Genomic DNA, 19,190 nt, shown 5'->3' with positions numbered 1-19,190 from the left:
ATGCTACTACAGTGTTCATACATGGAAGATTAAAAAAAAAAAAAAGTGATGAATCTTAAATGTACACTGCGTTCCAAATTATTATGCAAATGACATTTTTCACTGGTTTTCCTATATAAATAACTAAATGACAAGTCGTCATAATTTTCAAGTCATCAACCGTTAGAGTACAAAGCAAATATTTTTGAACGAACCTTCCAATGATGACGGTATTTTTTTTAAAAATTGAAAAACTGAAAATGCACTGTTCCAAATTATTATGCAAAGCAGAGTTTCAAAAGATGTTCTTGTAAAGAACTGAAAATGGCCATTTATGAAATTTGAAGCATTAGCAGGTGATGATTACTGGAATCAAAACCTAGTTCAATCAAAAAATCTTACAGTTCAAGTTGCATTACTGGATGTGTAGCTGATTCAGAGCACACACAGGTTTGTGCAGATAAAGGCACATTAAGAAAGGTTCTTCCAGATAAATACATCAGAACAAGAGAGTAAATGATAAAATACTATTACAAAGCAACAAACAAGTCACTTTTGAAGCTGCTGGTAGCTCTGGAGTCTAAGAAACACCAAGGTGTAGATATGCAGTTATGTATAAACCTTCTATTTGGTCATCCTTAACCAATGCTCACAAGCAGAAACGACTCCAGTAGGCCTAGAAATACATAAAGACTACTTTTCAAACAGTCTTGTTCACTGTTGAGTGTCCTTGCACTGTTGAGTGCCCTGGATGCTCCAGGTGGATGGTTGGTGAATGACCACCATGTCCTAATAAGGCTACTACATCAGCAAAGAGGAGACAGAGTCATGATTTGGGCTGGAATCATGGGGAGACACCTGGATGCCTCCTTTAGGGTACCCAAATGTGTGAAAATCATGTTTGGGAAGTATGTTGAGTTTAAGACTGACTACTGACCACTTTATATCGTCTTCATGTATGGGCATGGCAGTGCACCATCTCATGCTGTTAAGAATACCTATGCACTCATGCATGTGGTTTTCTTGTATTTCTAGGTTGTTTCTGCTTGTGAGCATTAGTTAAGGTGGGCCAAATAGAAGGTTTCTTCATAACATCTTCTTGGTGTTTGTGGGACTCCAGAGCTACCAGCAGCTTCAAATTTGAACTGTTTCACCTTTTTCCTGCTTTGTAATATATTTTAGCATATATTCTCTTAATCGAATGTATTTATCGGACAGAAACCTTTCTTAATGCGCCTTAATCTGCACAATTGTGTGTGCTGTGAATCAGCTACAAATCCAGTAATGGAACTAGAACTGTAAGATGTTTTTGAGTAATTATCACCTGCTGATGCTTCCAATTTCACAAATGGCCATTTTTAGTTCTTTACAAGAACAAAATCTTTTAAAATTCTGCTTTGCATAATAATTTGAAACAGTTTTTCAATTTTTAAAAAAATACAGTTATTTGGAAGGTTCGTTCAAAGACATTTGCTTTGTACTCTAACGGTTGATGACTTGAAAATTATGATGACTTGTCATTTAGTTATTTATTTTGGAAAACCAGTGAAAAATGTCATTTGCATAATAATTTGGAACGCAGTGTAGTCTTAACCCAAGACATTTGGCATGCGCACTTCTGGGAGTTCTAATTTGCCAGATTGTTAAGCTTGGAAGCTGTATATGCTCTGATTTCTGTTAATCTAATTCCAAACTGTAGTATAAGCTTGGGCCAAACAGCATAACCTTCACCGTATGCCCACACCATATGCAGAGAAATCAGGAAAATGGTCTTAACATAAGGAATTTGGCCTGTACACCTCTGGGGCATGTTTTTTTTTGTTGTTGTTGTTTTGTTTTTTTTTCCCCCCAGCATCCAAAAATGAGAGAAATTGTGAAATAAAATAAATAAAAATCATAAACTATACTAAAACACAATGATTTGTGAGTGAGTGTCTGCCTGAAGCACAAGTCTGAAAGTTGTGGCTTCTCTTTCCCCTGTAACCCTAACCCTATGCATAAAGGATTCCAAAATATAGTTGTTGGGTATTTTTTATTTTTTATTTTTTTTAAAGGTCAAATTAAAAAAAAAATCATATTTGTCAACCCACAAACAGTCTGGCCTGCAAATCTATGTATGTGGTCTTATTCAGGAATTTAGAGTGAAGCTGTATGCGCTGTTTTTCATGACCCTAAAGGCCAATTTATGCTGACAACCCAGTCCTCGCAGATAGCGTCGCAGATAGCGTCTGCGTAGCCCCCCCACCTTCGCAGACGCTCTGCGTGCACCTCCCAAAAATTGTGACCACCGCAGAAGCCTCGCAGACAGCATCGCAGACAAGAGGGCTCTGATTGGTCCACTCTACATCCGCTGTACACGCACTTCCGCTTCCCTACTTTCCCGGTTTGGTTTGTTTTCACGACCGGCATTTTTAAAAACACGAGCGAAGATGGAGCAGCACGAAGAGTGGTTGATCGAGGAAGTGAGGAAGTACGTACATCTATACGACTCCAGTTCTAGTCATTATAAGTAACCGGAGGATAAACACTCCACTAACCACACCCACCAACTACTCCTAGCGATTTCGCGACTTCGCGCCCCCTTGTGTTGTGGCGGTGAATAACATCGCGCACGCCTATTACTCCCCGCTCAACACTAAATTACAATTGTCTGCAAAAGCCTTGTCGCAAGAGCATGCAGAGGCCCTAACTCTACACCTAGAGTATTCATGCATGAAAAAATTGTCAAAGTAGGGCGAAAAAACGCTGTGCGACGTGGTTTGCCAGAATCATAAGTCTGGAATCTCTGTACACGCTGGTTTCTGTAAATCTAATTCTATACCTATCGGTTTAATACGTGTAACATTTTTTTTTTAATTGCTAATCATACAAATTGTGTGTGGGGTTTTTTTTTTTTTTTATTCCAACAGATATAGGGGCAAATATGTTTGATTTCCTGCATTCCAATCTAGAAAGAATATCAGCATTTATTTAGAACAGTGCTGAATGACCGGTGTTAAAGGTGCAGGATGTACACACACGAGGGAGGGGGGTCATCCAGGTGGGTTGATCAAATCAATGATCCTGTATTTCACAGACAGACTGGAAGATACCGGATATTAATGGGTAATTCTTAGTAAATCTAATTAGCTTTTTATATCTTTCAGGGATGAGAGTTTTCCGCTTTTCGGCGGATTTCCGCTTTTTCTGAGTAAAAATCAACCTTTTTATATTATGCCAAATCCGTTGAGATTTTTTTTTTTTTATTTATTGAGGGGGGGTTGGGGTATGTTCCTTCGTGATACTCAAGCGTAATTCATTCCTACGATGATGTTACATGTTTACATTTTCGCCATCTTTAGTCTCGCTAAGTCTCGTGGTAGAATACATGTTATCTACAATGTAATCGGCCAAAACATCGCTGGCGAGAGTATGATAGCCAATCATAACAGTTCTTACAAAAGTACCCGCATCTGTTCTATTTTATCGAAACTTGCACATGTTCATCGTCGCTGCTCTTCAAAAATACGTTTCTCTTTCGTATCGACTTTTTTACTCAAAATGCCGAATACAATTGACAAGCGAGACGAAGCGAAGGTGCGTGAAATCAATGCTGGTATAAAAAACAGAGAGGACTGACAAGCTCTTGTCTTTGGCCAAAAAGCTGAAGAAGTCGTCGAAATGATCAAATGAAAATGAGAAGTGACTGTGAACTATAAATAATTGTATAAAGTGTACACAGACATTATCCCATAAACTTAGCATTCGTTTGATTTAGTACATTGAACACGTATAAGGGTGGTTCTCCACTATAGTTGCAAATTGGTGTCACCTCACTTAAGTATTCTGAGACCAGGCCTTTAAATAAAATCAGGGTGTCTGTGTTCATATGCCTTCCTATTGATTATAAAAATTAATTGATATTAAATTTTATCCACTCAAATATAATAGTGTTGGCAGAATTTTTCATTGGAAGTACCCAAGGGGGTCCAAAATGCGTGTCTCATACATCCCAGAAGGAAAATAAACCCTTGCTGGAAAATATTTATTGGTGTTATTATTTTGTGTCACCCATTTAAATATGATCAATATTGTCCATGCAGCATGAAGAAAAGCACATTTTGAAAATATTTCCAATACTAGTCAGAAATTTTCCCGCCAAGAAATTGATTTTTGGTGTCCCAAGTAATTAAGTCAGTACACTAATGGTGATGATACACGGGGCAACTTTTTGGGCAATGTTGCCGAGCAATGTTGCTGGCAACGGGCAACTACGTGAGACACGGCAACTTTTCAGGGCAACTAACAATGGGCAACAACAGTTAGCAACGGCAGTTTACAGTTAGCTAAAAAAAATCGATGTCTTAATTTTTGCTGTGACCATTTAATCAAGCTGTCTGTTGTTTTTTAGAGCTTTGGTGAGGTAAATTCCTCCATATAGAATATTAAAATAACTTACCGGCGTAAAAACAGATGAGGAGTCTCTCCATCTCTTCACTCCACTGACACTGAGCGGCCGCCATATTTGTTTGAAATTTCTGATCCGAACCTCACCGGAGGTCACATGACTCGATACTCGCGTTCTGATTGGCTTATCTCAAAAAGTTGCCAGAGATTATCAGAACCATTCAGAAAGAAACAATGTTGCCCAATTTCAATAGAAAAGAGTCAAAACGCAATTGCCCAGCAACATTGCCCAAAAAGTTGCCCTGTGTATCATCACCATAACAGGGCTAACTACTAGAGACACCTGGGGAAAATGGACAGAACTATTCTAATGAGATGACTGCAGTGCATTGTGGGAATCCCACAAGTTCAAGGGAGGGAAACATTGAATTTCATATTGTGGTAGTTTTCCAGCATTGTTCAGGTTTGTATGGCAATTTTTAACAGAATTTATAATAGCAGTCAATACACTAACACTTCTAGAATGATGTAGGCCCAGCTTTGTCATGAAAACGTGTTTGTGCCATGAATGTGAGTTAGAAGACCTTTCAACTAGACTACAATGCACAGGCATCATATACACATCTGCACCCTGGTGACCAGATGATGAACTATTTGTCTATACACTAACACCGGGGTCTGTTTGTGTACTGACTATTGTGTTAGTGTATTGACCAATTTGATAGGATGACAGTTTGATGTCTCTCGATCCCTTTTGTCAACCTACTAGTATATAGGCCTATACCTAGTACATGTATCCTACCAGGATATCTTTAAAGGTTTTCTGATTAGGCCTAGTCAATTTCTGAGTGTCTCTGTGTCTCATCTCATTATCTCTAGCCGCTTTATCCTTCTACAGGGTCACAGGCAAGCTGGAGCCTATCCCAGCTGACTACGGGCGAAAGGCGGGGTACACCGTGGACAAGTCGCCAGGTCATCACAGGGCTGACACATAGACACAGACAACCATTCACACTCACATTCACACCTACGGTCAATTTAGAGTCGCCAGTTAACCTAACCTGCATGTCTTTGGACTGTGGGGGAAACCGGAGCACCCGGAGGAAACCCACGCGGACACGGGGAGAACATGCAAACTCCACACAGAAAGGCCCTCGCCGGCCACGGGGCTCGAACCCGGACCTTCTTGCTGTGAGGCGATAGCGCTAACCACTACACCACCGTGCTGCCGAGTGTCTGTGTACTGACTTAAAAAAATTTAATTTGCCCCCCCCCCCCCCCCCCCCGTACTCACCTTTTACAAACTGTTAATTTTACTTCCAGCTTCCCCTACTTACTACCTGGTTGAATGATTGATCTTTACTGTTCTGCTCAAATAATCAACTTCGTTGTCTTATTTTTGAACATGTCAGTACACAAACGCTGCACCCTTTTAATACATATATTTATTGTTCTCATCTCATTATCTCTAGCCGCTTTTATCCTTCTACAGGGTCGCAGGCAAGCTGGAGCCTATCCCAGCTGACTACGGGCGAAAGGCGGGGTACACCCTGGACAAGTCGCCAGGTCATCACAGGGCTGACACATAGACACAGACAACCATTCACACTCACATTCACACCTACGCTCAATTTAGAGCCACCAGTTAACCTAACCTGCATGTCTTTGGACTGTGGGGGAAACCGGAGCACCCGGAGGAAACCCACGCGGACACGGGGAGAACATGCAAACTCCGCACAGAAAGGCCCTCGCCAGCCACGGGGCTCGAACCCGGACCTTCTTGCTGTGAGGCGACAGCGCTAACCACTACACCACCGTGCCGCCCCCCCATTTTCAAATAGAATTATTTATAATAAGGCCCAGATTTGTAATTGGGGTCAATTACATTTTGATTTTGGTCAGAGATTATGGATTTATTAGGCATTTCAGGGACCTGTTTGTGTACTGACAGAGACAAGGGCAACCCTGACCTTGAAATGACCTTTGACCTTGAATTTTGCCATATCGAGCAATAAGAAGATACTTTGATAAAACTACAAAATTGGCTACCAGAATTCTGCCTTATGAACTTCTCAGTTTGCTCAAGGTCCATATCCCAATTTGCAACTATAGTGGAGAACCACCCATATGATAGTCAGTAAATCTGAATTAATGCTGACAGTTTTGAAAACTTAAATATTTCAAAAGACTTTTTGAAGAAATCTTATGCAACTAATGAGGACATGGGGAGAAAAGGTCAGTCACCCTAAAATTTTATTTAATATATGAACATTTTGATAATTAATAAAACTTAAGTTTAATGTGAATTTAGTTTGTCGTTTTTGTTGATCATGAATTATAACTATACCCTTGAATGTAGAATGTGATTTTATCTTGAATTCAAACAATACTCCTATTGATTTGAAACATATTTTCATGTAAATATATAAAAAAGACACACACTCTCTCTCTCTCTCTCTCTCTCTCTCTCTATATATATATATATATATATATATATATATATATATATATATATATAATATAATAATTTTTTTTTTTTATCTACTACAGCTCAGATTGCAGGACAAGTGGTTTGTAAGGCCTTATTTTTAAAAATTTTCCGGGGGGGGCATCTTGTTTTCTGCTTTTTTGATGACCACCCACTCTCATCCCTGATCTTTATTGGTGCTTGTGTGATTCTGTTGTCACAATGTTTGTCAGGTAATTTTAGGTTTTTTTTTTATCACCACATCCAGAATTTCACTTCATTAAAGATCAATAGATACAGCTAACAAGTTTAATTATTGTATTTCGTGTATGTGTGAGCGCGTGTACGTTTCCTCCCTCCCCATTAAGTTTAGTGACAGTGTGAATCAATTTCAGTGCATAATACAGTGTGCAGGGGCGTAGCTAGGATTTTTCAAAGGGGAGGGGGGGGTGGATCTCACACTGACTGGCAGCCTGAGTACATTCTGTAACAAAAAATAATTACCACTGCTAGTTTTAAGGAGCTTAGAAACCGGCTTTTCCATTATTGCTGTTTCTTCCACGTTTTCTTGATGTTTTTTTAGAAACGGGACACTAGAACTTGGCTTCGAAGCCACAAAATGCAACTTTGATGGAAAAAATATATAATAAATTGCTTACGTCGAAAGAAGGAGGAAAGTTACGCTTGTTTTGACATGGCGAGTTATTAACACGAGGAAATACTCGTAATTCGCAACTAAAAAGACTCCAGCTACACTGTATAGATGAAAGTCTTCTGGATTTACCCGGAAATTCGGATATTTGACAAGACTCTTGGAAATCTCCAGTTTTCCGAATGGAGAAATTTATTTTTCGGATTTTTTCGCGTTCCTCGACGCAGCGTAATACTTCGCATCGTCCTTGCATGGGTGCAGTCCTTAAATAGTCCAAACATAGTTCATTGATTAAAGACAGGTGTTCTTTGTTAACGGTGCGAGTGCCCAAGGCGCGCCTTCAGGTGCGAGTGCTAAGGCGTGCAGGACTGACACCGTTCTGCACAAGCGCAACACAATCGCACTAGAAAGCATGGTCAAGCTGCCAGTGTAGCTGCAGTCTTTTTAGTTGCGATTTACGAGTATTTCCTCGTGTTAGTAATTCGCCATGTCAAAACTAGCAAAACTTTCCTCCTTTCGACGTGAAGAGAGGTAAGCAATTTATTATATATTTTTTTCCTATTAAAGTTGCATTTTGTGGCTCCGAAGCTAAGTTTTAGTGCCGTTTCTAGAACAGAACATCAAGAAAACGTGGAAGAAACAGCAATAATGGAAGAGCCGGTTTCTAAGCTACCTAATGCCGCTTTTCCACTACCAACGCGGCTGAGTCGGGCTGAGCCGTGCCGTGCTGAGTCGAGCTGAGTGGGGCTGTTGGAGTTGCATTTCTACTACAGCCGCGCTGAACCGTGCTGGCTGGAAGTGGGTGGACACATTGGGTGGAGTTAGCGAAAGTGGGTGGACGTCACGTGATGTCGTTAAGCAGCGCAAACAGTGACATCAGTGATCTTTTAAGCGGTAGTCTCACGACCCGGATAGTAAACAATAAACATGGAGTCGTTAGTGTTGCTGGTCTTGGTGCTGTGGCTTGTTGTCACCGACAACGCCAACAGATACTGGCAAGAGCGTATAGATGAGGCGAGGCGCATAAGGCTTCAGAAATTCTCGTAATTCGTAATTCTTCTTCTTCCGGGTTTACGGTGTTTACAGATCCCAGCGTGCTTGCGGGGCGTATGTGGGTGTGTGAGGACACTCCTCCTCACCAATCAGTGCACAGGGGAGTGTCTGCTCACGCCCCTAGCCCCACTCGGCTCGGTTTGGCTCGCTTCAGCCCCACTCCAAAACCGTGCAAGTTTTGGGTGCTAAGCAGGGCTGAAGCGAGCTGAGTCGTGCTGCTCTAAGGTAGTCGAAACGCGAGCCGTGTCGGGCTGAAGTGAGCTGAAAAAGGGTAGTGGAAAAGGGCCATAAAACTAGCAATGGTAATTTATTTTTTGTTACATAATGTACTCAGGCTGCCAGACAGTGTGTGACCCTGAAAAATCCTAGCTACGCCCCTGATTTACATGAGAAATTTGGTATTCATTGGTGTGTTTAAATTTACAGACAATACGACCTAATGTAAACAATTGGCTTCAACTCGCATAAATATGAATTGGAAATTTTTAGTTCACTTTAGCTTATGCAAACGCACAACTCTACTAAAAGATTGATAAACGAGGCTCAGGGCACGTTTACACGAGGACGCTGTCGGGTAAAAACGACTAAATATTTATCGGAAGTGCCTTTCATCTACACGGGGACGGCGTTTCCGAGGCTGAAAAACGGAAAAAATTGAAAACGCCTTCCAGAGTGGATAAGTTAAAAACAGCCCCCGTTGCATATCCGTCTAAACTACCCAATACGCGAAACTCTGCTCGGATCTGCTCACGTCGGGTACGCGTTTACGTCATACATATGTCATATACTGTACATGCCAGCCCGGGAAGTAAGAAAGTAAGTAAAAAAGTAAGAGCATGTCTGATTACATCGATCCAACAGACCTTCAAGCTGCTCTGGCAGCTTTAATAAACGTCCAGGAGTCCTTCGAACATCTATACCGAATCTGCACATATACCGTGAATGAACAGAGGCGGGTATAGTATGCTCTTACTTTTTTACTTACTTTCTTACTTACCATAGCCAGAGTAGTCAAAGTTTTCGCGGCGCAGATGTGCAGATCAGACAAGACGGAAGACGTTGCGCATGCGTGCAGACATAGCGGAGGTCTTTCACAGCACCACCTAGCCGCCTGGCATGCACATCCAATTGAATTCCACACATTTATGCGTCACCGTATAGACGCAGATTTCCTCCTTGAAAACGGTCGTGTAGACGCGGAAAAAAGTGAGAACGAAAACGGACTTTTGCGTTTTTGTTTCAGACCGTCCCCGTGTAAAGTGGGCCTTAATGTCCCCAACATTTGAAACCTGAAAGCTTTAGAAACTCTAACAGACCTTTACTTTTTAACAGTACTGTTTTGGGATTTTGCTGAGTTTACCTTCAACTGTTTGATATTTTTCAAAGTATCACTGCGTTTTCTAAATGCACTCCTGAAAGTTACTCATTAACTAGGGGAATTAAATTTGATATTTTTGACATGTTAATCATCAATGTACATGAAAGGAAAAAGGCTTAAAAGTTATAACTTGTTTTAGTGAAAGTAAGTACTAAAATGCACTAGAATGCAGGGTTTCGTATGTTGTTAAAATTTTTTTCAGGGGACATTACTCCCCCCAATCTTAGTTTGATTTTCAAAAGTTCAGGATTTTTTTTTTCTTTGCTCTCTATACACTGGCAGCTTGACCATGCTTTCTAGTGCGCTCATGTTACGCTTGCACGGAACTGTATCGGTCCTGTACGCCTTGGCTCGTGCACCTGAAGGCACGCCTAACGAGCTCCAGTACACGCGCTGTTAACAATGAACTATGTTTAGACTATTTAAGGACCGCGCCCATGCAAGGACGATACGAAGTATTACACCACGTCTAGTGTCCCTTACTGAGCCTTGTTTTCTGTCCCTGTTCTTGTCGACCTCCTGGTTTTTCGACTCCTGTTTCTCGTCCCTTGATCTTGTACAGTTTTGCCTCTGATATTCTGTCCGCGCCTCGATTGACCTCCTGCCTGTTTCCTCGATTATAATTTTGCCTGCTGTTCCGGACTGTTTGCCTGTTTTGTGTGCGTTTCACGCACTTTATGCTCATATCGCACTGTGTATTATTTAACATATCTGCACTTGCATCCGCCTCTCCCGCACACACTCTGACAAACTGGGTTTTCGCACCCGAGCCACAGGAAGTCCATACAAGGTTATAGAAACCCTAATGAGGCTGAGGTGACAATCTAGTTTAAAAAAAAAAAGTTAGAAAAATTACAGTGGGTGCTTTTCTAATATTCTTATGCGGCTATTGAAAAAAATGTATGGTCCGACAAAGGGGGGGTCACGCCCACCCCAAGCTACGCCCCTGGTTTGGTAATGATTCCATATCTATCTTGTCTTTTGTTTAGAAGTATACTGATGCTGAAATATGGCTAACTTTTGTAAAATATTTAGAAGAGAACAAATTACTTTGGGTTCAGCTTGACAGTGCTGTAGACGTAAGGAAGTTTATTCACTTACAAAAATGTCTGGTTTGAAACTTTATAGCCAGAAAGTTCCAGAGGTGGACAGTAACGAAGTACATTTACTTGAGTATTGTACGTAAGTCCACTTTTTTTGAGTATCCGTACTTTTTTTTTTTTTTTTTAAACTTCTGACTTTAACTTCATTACATTTGAAAGGCAAATATCATACTTTTCACTCCACTACATTTCTGTCAAGATCCTCGTTACTATGATGCAGCTTTGAAAGTGGATGTTTTTTCTTTTCTTTTCTAAAGCGTGATTGTTTGTGGGGTTTTTTTTTTTTGCAGGTCACACTGAGACAGTCTATCAGTAATCACTAGGGTCATGTCACGTCCATAGATTGTATGGTCTGACAAAGGGGCCATAAAATCAAGTTCAGTGATTTCTCAGCAGCTTTATTTGAACACGATCAGTTGATGGCAGAATGGAAGGAGACACCCATGGCTATAGCTAGAACCCATGTTTCAGTTTTCTGAAAGGGTTAAAAATTCGTTTCGTTTTAAATGTTTGCTTTGTTTACTTAAAATGAACCACATCACAGCCTACAAAAACTCGCCGTTCAACCTGCGGAAGCATATTAAACATTTTATTCCGAGAGAAAGCTTGCAACGAAGTTGTCTGTGCTTTTAGAGCTAGTGATAACATTGCAAATGTAGCTCTGCAGTCTGGTTAGTCAAATGACTTTCTATGGATTTGCCCACCAAGTTGTCACAGCCTTGTCCATGGCTAACGTTTACACATAGCTATGGTGGTGCTTGAAAGTTTGTGAACCCTTTAGAATTTTCTATATTTCTGCATAAATATGACCTAAAACATCAGGTTTTCACACAAGTCCTAAAAGTAGATAAAGAGAACCCAGTTGAACAAAAGAGACAAAAATATTATACTTGGTCATTTATTTTTTGAGGAAAATGATCCAATATTACATATCTGTGAGTGGCAAAAGTATGTGAACCTTTGCTTTCAGTATCTGGTGTGACCCCCTTGTGCAGCAATAACTGCAACTAAACGTTTCTGGTAACTGTTGATCAGTCCTGAACACCGGCTTGGAGGAATTTTAACCCGTTCCTCCGTACAGAACAGCTTCAACTCTGGGATGTTGGTGGGTTTCCTCACATGAACTGCTCGCTTCAGGTCCTTCCACAACATTTCGATTGGATTAAGGTCAGGACTTTGACTTGGCCATTCCAAAACATTAACTTTATTCTTCTTTAACCGTTCTTTGGTAGAACGACTTGTGTGCTTAGGGTCGTTGTCTTGCTGCATGACCCACCTTCTCTTGAGATTCAGTTCATGGACAGATGTCCTGACATTTTCCTTTAGAATTTGCTGGTATAATTCAGAATTCATTGTTCCATCAATGATGGCAAGCCGTCCTGGCCCAGATGCAGCAAAACAGGCCCAAACCATGATACTACCACCACCATGTTTCACAGGTGGGATAAGGTTCTTATGCTGGAATGCAGTGTTTTCCTTTCTCCAAACATAACACTTCTCATTTAAACCAAAAAGTTCTATTTTGGTCTCATCCGTCCACAAAACATTTTTCCAATAGCCTTCTGGCTTGTCCACGTAATCTTTAGCAAACTGCAAACGAGCAGCAATGTTCTTTTTGGAGAGCAGTGGCTTTCTCCTTGCAACCCTGCCTTGCACACCATTGTTGTTCAGTCTTCTCCTGATGGTGGACTCATGAACATTAACATTAGCCAATGTGAGAGAAGCCTTCAGTTGCTTAGAAGTTACCCTGGGGTCCTTTGTGACCTCGCCGACTATTACACGCCTTGCTCTTGGAGTGATCTTTGTTGGTCGAGCACTCCTGGGGAGGGTAACAATGGTCTTGATTTTCCTCCATTTGTACACAATCTGTCTGACTGTGGATTGGTGGAGTCCAAACTCTTTAGAGATGGATTTGTAACCTTTTCCAGCCTGATGAGCATCAACAATGCTTTTTCTGAGGTCCTCAGAAATCTCCCTTGTTCATGCCATGATACACTTCCACAAACACGTGTTGTGAAGATCAGACTTTGATAGATCCCTGTTCTTTAAATAAAACAGGGTGCCCACTCACACCTGATTGTCATCCCATTGATTGAAAACACCGGACTCTAATTTCACCTTCAAATTAACTGCTAATCCTAGAGGTTCACATACTTTTGCCACTCACAGATATGTAATATTGGATCATTTTCCTCAATAAATAAATGACCAAGTATAATATTTTTCTCTCATTTGTTTAACTGGGTTCTCTTTATCTACTTTTAGGACTTGTGTGAAAATCTTATGATGTTTTAGGTCATATTTATGCAGAAATATAGAAAATTCTAAAGGGTTCACAAACTTTCAAGCACCACTGTACCGTAGTTAACTTAGACACTGTTAGTTAGCGTGTAAAAACGGAGTTACGCTAACATGAATAACATTAACTTATCTGAAGTCCTTTCATAAATATGCTTTAGCACAATCTTGCTAAATAAACAATGCAGAAATCTTTCTTTTCTTCGAGTTTGAAGAGTTGGCTAGCATGTCAGGTGGAGCTTCACTGGCTAGCAAGCTTCACGTTAAACCACCATGATGGCACAGCATGCGTTCATTTTGTGAATTCACATTTCTGTCTTTGGTAACGGCATTAGGTTTTGTACCGTAAGCGTTGTGGCAATAATACAACAATGTGTTGACAGAAAATGTACTTTTAATACTTAATTATTTTTAAAAGCAAGTACTTCAGTACTTTTAGTAAAAAAATTGACTGGACAACTTTCACTTGTATCGGAGTAACATTTGACCAGTGGGATCTGCACTTTGACTTAAGGAATGAAGTTGGGGACTTTGTCCACCTCTGGAAAGTTCATTCATTCCTCTTCTTCAGTGAACACTTTAACCTGGTCAGGGTTATAGTGGGGATGGTGCCTGTTCCAGGAAGAGTGAGTGATTTTTTAATTAAAGTTATTTTATTTTTAAGTTTAAAAAAAAAAATGAAGTGTTTTGTTTACTCTCTTTTAAACAAAAATTTAAGTATAAGATTAACATCACATGAGCTGCTGTTTTTGTATCAGTATATAATTAATTACTTTTATTTCCATTTAATAAAAAGAAATCACAATATCCACAACTACCTGAAAAGCAGATTGTGATTATTTTTTTTTTTTTATATTGATATTTTATCTACATATCTCCCAGGTGTAGAGTAAATTTTAGTGTCCTACTGTTTTGTAATTTTCCTTTTCTCTGAGTGTTTCCTCTTCACGGACTAACAACTCGGAACGTTCTGTACTGAAAATTGTTTATCTTATCATGCTCGTTCCATGCGTACAAGCCAGCGATTTAGAGAAGATCCAATCAGCTTTAGAGCTGATCATGCTCCTGGAGCATGATCAGGGCATGTCATGTAATGCAATAGATGTCTCCTTTTTATCTAGTAAAGAGTATATATAGATTTGAGAATAAAGGGATGGTATGAGTGGTGTGCCGAACCCTCATCACTTGTCTGTTTCTGCCATAAACCTCCTTTCTCTTGCAAAAGGACGAGACTGGTTTTGGTGTCATTTTTCCACGACACAGCCTTAAGTACAAGCACGTCAATCTTGATAATTACACTTCTTCAGGCATTGTAATGGTTTTGAATGTTGAATATTTATTACATGTATGTATTATGATGTAGGAATGTGCACAAATATTTACGCCTGTTAAAAATGGGTGCTTTGTACGACACCCCCAGTGTGCAACAAATGGGATCAGCATTGCCATGAAGTCTTACTGTATAGAAGAATTGCTGAGTGACTTTTTTTAAGTTATTAAATATGAAGTTTGTTGGCTGTTTCTACTTACTCGGTATTAAAATTGTAGCAAATGACAAGAAGATTCTTTCCATAACTGTTCCTCACTGTCCACTCAGGTCCGATCCAGATGTCGGTGGTTTTGTGTGGGTGAGACGGAGAAAAATATATCTCCACTGATATGACAAGTCACAGCTTAAATTTACTACAGCATGTGATCCTGATGTTGAAGAATATGTGATGCACAACCTGCTGTTTCTTTCAAGGCAAACTCATTTTGTTAAATTTTGACGCAAAGTAAACCCATTAGTATAAACATGTACTGTATTTATTCACCAACAGCTTTAATTTAATTATATTAGTATAGCTACAGTTAGGTCCATATATATTTGGACACTGACACATTTTTTTTTTTTTACCTGTTTACTGAAACATATTCAAGTTATAGTTATATAATGGACATAAAGTCCAGACTTTCAGCTTTCATTTGAGGGTATCCACATTAAAATTGGATGAAGGGTTTAGGAGTTTCAGCTCCTTAACATGTGCCACCCTGTTTTTTAAAGGGACCAAAAGTAATTGGACAATTGACTCAAAGGCTATTTCATGGGCAGGTGTGGGAAATTCCTTCGTTATGTCATTCTCAATTAAGCAGATAAAAGGCCTGGAGTTGATTTGAGGTGTGGTGCTTGCATTTGGAAGATTTTGCTGTGAAGAAAACATGCGGTCAAAGGAGCTCTCCATGCAGGTGAAACAAGCCATCCTTAAGCTGCAAAAACAGGAAAAAAAAAACCCATCCGAGAAATTGCTACAATATTAGGAGTGGCAAAATCTACAGTTTGGTACATCCTGAGCAAGAAAGAAAGAAAGCACTGGTGAACTCATCAATGCAAAAAGACCTGGACGCCCACAGATGACAACAGTGGTGGATGATCGCAGAATAATTTCCATGGTGAAGAGAAGCCCCTTCACAACAGCCAACCAAGTGAACAACACTCTCCAGGAGGTAGGCGTATCAATATCCAAATCTACCATAAAGAGAAGACTGCATGAAAGTAAATACAGAGGGTTCACTGCACGGTGCAAGCCACTCATAAGCCTCAAGAATAAAAAGGCTAGATTGGACTTGGCTAAAAAAACACCTAAAAAAGCCAGCACAGTTCTGCAAGAACATTCTTTGGACAGATGAAACAAAGATCAACCTCTACCAGAATGATGGAAAGAAAAAAGTATGGCGAAGGCGTGGTACAGCTCATGATCCAAAGCATACCAGATCGTCTATAAAACACGGTGGAGGCAGTGTGATGGCTTGGGCATGCATGGCTGCCAGTGGCACTGGGTCACTAGTGTTTATTGATGATGTGACACAGGACAGAAGCAGCCGGATGAATTCTGAGGTATTCAGAGACGTACTGTGTGCTCAAATCCAGCCAAATGCAGCCAAACTGATTGGTCGGTGTTTCATAATACAGATGGACAATGACCCAAAACATAAAGCCAAAGCAACCCAGGAGTTTATGAAAGCAAAGAAGTGGAATATTCTTGAATGGCCAAGTCGGTCACCTGATCTCAACCCAATTGAGCATGCATTTCACTTGTTAAAGACTAAACTGCAGACAGAAAGGCCCACAAACAAACAGCAACTGAAAACCGCTGCAGTAAAGGCCTGGCAGAGCATTAAAAAGGAGGAGAAACAGCGTCTGGTGATGTCCATGAGTTCAAGACTTCAGGCAGTCATTGCCAACAAAGGGTTTTCAACCAAGTATTAGGAATGAACATTTTATTTACAATTATTTAATTTGTCCAATTACTTTTGAGCCCCTGAAATGAAGGGATTGTGTTTAAAAAATGCTTTAGTTCCTCACATTTTTATGCAATCATTTTGTGCAACCCACTGAATTAAAGCTGAAAGTCTGAACTTCAACTGCATCTGAATTGTTTTGTTCAAAATTCATTGTGGTAATGTACAGAACCAAAATTAGAAAAATGTTGCCTCTGTCCAAATATTTATGGACCTAACTGTATTCATTCAGCATAAATGGGAGGAAGGGATTCAGCAGGCAGAAATCCTGTCCTCCTTCAGTCAAGGTTCCTCAGAGCCTACAATCTGAAACAACCAACCATGTAGTTATGTTGGATTAACAAGGAACTTTTGTGTCTTTAGGATTGCACTATTGTGTGTATTTGTAGCTTAAACAAATAGTTATTTCTTTTGAAAAGCTTACTTCACTATACAGACAATTTTGCCAAAAACTTTTAAGATGCAGTTTAAAAACTAGCATCAGTCGAATTCTCAAAAAAAAAGGAAAAAAAAAACACAAGGCGCAAAACATGTCCATCTGATGATGATTTTTTTAACAGGTAATGGAAGGACTGCCTACACAACTCATTCACTCTCCTTTCTTTCCCCTTGAAATGAGTCTAGTGGCTCTGAAGTGAATACATGCCTTAACCTGGCTTTTCTCCCTCACAGCACTCACCACTTGACTAAATTAATGTACAGCTCATTGTGTCCTCTGATTCTCCTGCCTCTGCCTCCCACGCTTTTTCTTCTTTCTTTTGCTGCCTTTCTCATACTCCTACTTCACTCAAACATTTCATTTCTATCTTTGTCTTCGTCTTTTCCTCTTGTTTTTAATGTTTTCTTGCAGGCATGTCCACGTTGATTGATTTCATGTAACAGGCAAGGAATAAAACACTACAACCCTACTGTTATAGGAAAACACAGTAATCAATGATGCCGTAATGTAGTCCAGTTACCCCAAAGTTGATTATTTTTCTGTGACCGAGTACCACAAATATTGCAGGTTTTAATTTATTAATAAATGAGACAATCCCCTCACCAGTTTCTATTTTTCTCTCTCTCGTAGTTAAGAAGAAAATTCAGCTTGTCATGTTATAAAGAAACTTGGATCATGTAAAGCATCCACCACAAAAGTCCCTGTGAATAATAAGTTATTATACAGTGGTGCTTGAAAGTTTGTGAACCCTTTAGAATTTTCTATATTTCTGCATAAATATGACCAAAAACATCATCAGATTTTCACACAAGTCCTAAAAGTAGATAAAGAGAACCCAGCTAAACAAATGAGACAAAAATATTATACTTGGTCATTTATTTATTGAGGGAAATCATCCAATATTACATATCTGTGAGTGGCAAAAGTATGTGAACCTTTGCTTTCAGTATCTGGTGTGACCCCCTTGTGCAGCAATAACTGCAACTAAACGTTTCCGGTAACTGTTGATCAGTCCTGCACACCGGCTTGGAGGAATTTTAGCCCGTTCCTCCGTACAGAACAGCTTCAACTCTGGGATGTTGGTGGGTTTCCTCACATGAACTGCTCACTTCAGGTCCTTCCACCACATTTGGATTGGATGAAGGTCAGGACTTTGACTTAGCCATTCCAAAACATTAACTTTATTCTTCTTTAACCATTCTTTGGTAGAACGACTTGTGTGCTTAGGGTCGTTGTCTTGCTGCATGACCCACCTTCTCTTGAGATTCAGTTCATGGACAGATGTCCTGACATTTTCCTTTAGAATTCCCTGGTATAATTCAGAATTCATTGTTCCATCAATGATGGCAAGCTGTCCTGGCCCAGATGCAGCAAAACAGGCCCAAACCATGATACTACCACCACCATGTTTCACAAATGGGATAAGGTTCTTATGCTGGAAAGCAGTGTTTTCTCTAAACAGAACACTTCTCATTTAAACCAAAAAGTTCTATTTTGGTCTCATCCGTCCACAAAACATTTTTCCAATAGCCTTCTGGCTTGTCCATGTGATCTTTAGCAAACTGCAGAGGAGCAACAATGTTCTTTTTGGAGAGCAGTGGCTTTCTCCTTGTAACCCTGCCATGCACACCATTGTTGTTCAGTGTTCTCCTGATGGTGGACTCATGAACATTAACATTAGCTAATGTGAGAGAGGCCTTCAGTTGCTTAGAAGTTACCCTGGGGTCCTTTGTGACCTCGCCGACTATTACACGCCTTGCTCTTGAAGTGATCTTTGTTGGCCGACCATTCCTGGGGAGGGTAACAATGGTCTTGAATTTTCTCCATTTGTACACAATCTGTCTGACTGTGGATTGGTGGAGTCCAAACTCTTTAGAGATGGTTTTGTAACCTTTTCCAGCCTGATGAACATCAACAATGCTTTTTCTGAGGTCCTCAGAAATCTCCTTTGTTCGTGCCATGATACACTTCCACAAACATGTGTTGTGAAGATCAGACTTTGATAGATCCCTGTTCCTTAAATAAAACCGAGTGCCCACTCGCACACGATTGTCATCCCATTGATTGAAAACACCGGACTCTAATTTCACCTTCAAATTAACTGCTAATCCTAGAGGTTCACATACTTTTGTCACTCACAGATACAGTGGCGCAAA

This window comes from Neoarius graeffei, chromosome 23 (genome assembly GCF_027579695.1).
Source record: "Neoarius graeffei isolate fNeoGra1 chromosome 23, fNeoGra1.pri, whole genome shotgun sequence".
NCBI classification, from domain to species: Eukaryota; Metazoa; Chordata; class Actinopteri; order Siluriformes; family Ariidae; genus Neoarius; species Neoarius graeffei.
This window is presented reverse-complemented; position numbering follows the sequence as displayed.